This window comes from Onychomys torridus, chromosome X (assembly GCF_903995425.1).
Source record: "Onychomys torridus chromosome X, mOncTor1.1, whole genome shotgun sequence".
Taxonomy (NCBI): Eukaryota; Metazoa; Chordata; class Mammalia; order Rodentia; family Cricetidae; genus Onychomys; species Onychomys torridus.
The window spans coordinates 30,968,751-30,972,881 of record NC_050466.1 but is presented as its reverse complement, the minus strand read 5'-3'; positions in this window follow the sequence as shown (position 1 = coordinate 30,972,881).

Sequence of the window (4,131 nt, the reverse complement as noted above, 5' to 3'; positions counted from 1 at the left end):
AGTAGTCTACAGTGGATGTATCATTGTGGATTTCTGGAGACCTCTCTAGGACTTTGCTTCTTCCTGTTCTCATGTGGTCTTCATTTATCATGGTCTGTTATTCCTTGTTCTCCCTTTCTGTTCTTGATCCAGCTGGGATCTCCTGCTCCCTAAGCACTCTTTCCCTCGAACCTTGCCCTTCATTACTCCCAGTGTCATCCAGGTTGTTCATATATATCTCATCCATTTCTCTGTCATTGGGCAATCCCTGTGTCTTTTCTAGGGTCCTGTTTTTTAGGTAGCCTCCCCGGAGTTGTGAGTAGCAGTCTAGTCATCTTTGTTTTACATCTAGTATCCTACTATGAGTGAGTACATACCATGTTTGTCTTTCTGAGTCTGGGTTACCTCACTCAGGATGATTTTTTCTAGATCCATCCATTTGCCTGCAAACCTCATGATGTCATTGTTTTTCTCTGCTGAGTAGTACTCCAGTATGTATATGTACCATTTTTTCTTTATCCATTCTTCAGTTGAAGGACATCTAGGTTGTTTCCAGGTTCTGGGTATTACAATGCTGATATGAACATAGCTGAGCAAATGCCCTTGTGGTATGATTGAGCATTCCTTGGGTATATGCCCAAGAGTGCTATAGCTGGGTCTTGGGGGAGATGGATTCCCAATTTTCTAAGGAAGCGCCATATTGATTTCCAAAGTGGCTGTACAAGCTTGCATTCCCACCAGCAGTGGAAGAGTGTTCCCCTTGCTCCACGTCCTCTCCAGCATAAGCTATCTTCAGTGTTTTTGATCTTAGCCATTCTGACAGGTGTAAGGTGGTTTCTCAGAGTCATTTTGACTTGCATTTCCTGGATAATTAGGGATGTTGAGCAATTCCTTAAACGTCTTTCAGCCATTTGAGCTTCCTCTATTGAGAATTCTCTGTTTAGTTCTATAACCCATTTCTTAATTGGACAGTTGGGCATTTTGATGTCTAATTTCTTGAGTTCTTTATATATTCTGGATATCAGCCCTCTGTCAGATGTGGGGTTGGTGAAGAGCTTTTCCCGTTCTATAGGCTGACACTTAGTCTTGTTGACCGTGTCCTTTGCTCTACAAAAGCTTCTCAGTTTCAACAGGTCCCATTGATTGATTGTTGCTGTCAGTGTGTGTGCTACTGGTGTTATATTTAGAACGTGATCTCTGGTGCCAATGTGTTCAAGAGTACTTCCTACTTTCTCTTCTATCAGGTTCAGAGTAACTGGATTTATGTTGCGGTCTTTGATCCATTTGGACTTAAGTTTTGTGCGCAGTGACAGATATGGATCTATTTGCAGCCTTCTACACATTGACATCTAGTTATGCCATTAACATTTGTTGAAGATGCTTTCTTTTTTCCATTGTACAGTTTTGGCTTCTTTGTCAAAAATTATATGTTCATAGGTGTATGGGTTAATGTCAGGGTCTTCAATTCGATTCCACTGGTCCACATGTTGATTTTTAATGCCAGTACCAAGCTGTTTTTATTACTGTAGCTCTATAGTAGAACTTGAGGTCAGGGATCGTGATGCCTCCAGAGGTTGTTTTATTGTTTTATTCTTTTGGCTATCCTAGGTTTTTTGGTTTTCCATATGAAGTTAAGTATTATTCTTTCCAGGTCTGTGAAGAATTGTGTTGGTAATTTGATGGGGATTGCATTGTATCTGTAGATTGCTTTTGGTAAGATTGCCATTTTTACTATGTTAACCCTGCCTATCCATGAGCATGGGAGATCTTTCCATTTTCTGACATCTTCAATTTCTTTTTTCTGGGACTTAAAGTTCTTGTCATATAGGTCCTTCATGAAAGAAACATTTCTTGATGGTGGGAATTGCAGTTCTCATAGTTGAGATTTGACAATTCTGAGGTATTGCTTCCTACATGCTCTTCTGTGCTTTACTGCTTTGGTGTCTCTTTCCATAGCCCTTTAAGAAAGGTCCAGCTAAGTTTCTACCAATTGAATATTCTAAAGTTTTCCTTTCTTGGTATCCCTCTGTACTGAGTCTGACAGATTTCTTCCCATTTTCACTCTCTTTGCTTTCAGAGGCATTTTGAAAATCAACATTCTTCAAAATTTTGTCATGTAGGGTCTTCCTTAAAGAAAGACTATACATACTGTGGGTCTCCCAAAAGCACCCAGTGTGCAGACAAATGTTGTCCATGAACACTTCCCTAAATTTGCATGAACCCAATCATTGGAGTACTTTTCCTATGAATGCTGTATTTAACTAAGGATCACTCTAGGTAGATCCCTGGCTGGGTGACATAGAAAGGGGCTCTTTCCTCCAGTACAATTTAGAGCCCCAGCCTTATCCAATTTATTAACAAATTTCTTTGAGGATGCAGACAGTTATTATTGTACACAAAATTTGTGTCATCGCACACTTTGCTGAGTATTTCTTGGAATGGATACTGATTATACTTGTTTTCTCAACTCAGTCCCAAGTTTCCAAAGTCATTTTCTATATTGCTCTTTGACAGCGTTATCCAATATTTTTTATTATTTTGAAATTTTCATGGTGACCTACAGCAGCAGAAATACACACTGCTGCTGTGGCATGGTCTATAAAGAATAGCTTCTGTTGCTGTCAAATGAGGAACAGAGCTCATACAACCACTCAACCTCATAACTACAGACATTCATTTGAGTCAAGGACATACTTTGGCACGTGGAAGCTAGAAGATAAGAGGACTGGGAATTTTGCTTTCATTTGAAACAAACTTGTACAGGCTTATAAACGGGAGTTGTTTTCAATATAACAATGGTGCTTACAAGGTTAGGACATCATTTGGAGGATCCTGTGAGGTTCTGCTGGGTCACCTGCATAGCAACCTCAGAAAGGTTTGTGCCATCTGGCATGTGTCTCCATTAAAATCAATTCACTTTCCCAACTAAAGGAGATAGAAAGGAACTACAATGTCTTTGAAGAACAAAAATTTGCCTTGCTTAAGCTATAAACTCATTTAGACCACTTTGCCTTTTCTATTAAAAGATATGTCTCATTTTACCACTTATATACATCTACATCATATCATGTCTTAGCCTTTTCTTTCAGAGGGACTTTTGTTGTCCTTCTGCTTTCCATCTCTACTTTTTTTAAAAATGTGGTTTCCATTCTGATTTCATTGATTTTAAAGAGCATGCTAATTCTTTTTTGATTTCCTGAATGAAACTGATTATTACAAACATGATATTCCAGACCCAGAGCTTTCTTGCTTTCCTCTCTTTGGGTTTCAATTTATTTAAATTTGTGTTTGAATTGCCAAAAAGTAACTTTTTTTTCTGGCTGAACAAATTGTACAGTTCCATGAGGTTTAACATATGTATAGATTTATGTAGCTATTACCACAATAAAGATACAGATCATTTCCATCATTATAAAGAATTCCTTATGCTACACTTTTATAATTACATTCTCTCTTCACCTTTAGCCACTGGATGTTATTGGGCTGTTCTCTATCCCTATAGTTTTGCCTTTTTAGAACATTATGGAAATGGAAACATAATAGACAGAACCTTTTAAGATTGCCTTATTTCGCTCAGTGTACTACTTTTGAGATTCATTCAAGTTGTATGTGTGTGTCAATTGCTTGTTTCTTCTTAAAAAATTCTCTCATACATTCCATCCTGACTGCAGTTTCCCCCAACCCACTCTCTCCCACCTCCCCTCTCCTCAAGATCCACTGCTCCTTTGTTTCACTTCAGAAAAGAGGGGGCCTCCCAGGGATATCCACTGAACACAGCATAGCAAGTTGCAATATGACTAGGCATATAATCTCATATCAGGGCTGGGCTAGGCAACTGTGGTGGTTTGAAAGAAAATTGTTCCCCAAAGGACTGGCACTATTAGGAGGTGTGGCCTTGTTGGAGTAGGTGTGGTCTTGGAGGAAGTGTGTCACTGCAGAGGCAAACTTTAAGGTCTCATATAAGCTCAAGATACTGCCCAGTGTCTAAGACCACTTCCTTTTGCCTGTAAGAATTAGGACTCTCAGCTACTACTCCAGCACCACCTCTGCCTGCCCACTGTCATGCCTCACCATGAAGATAATAGACTGATATGGAGGCCCACAAATGTTTCCTAGTGAGATCTGAGCTTGTTTTACCTAGCAGGGCTGCAT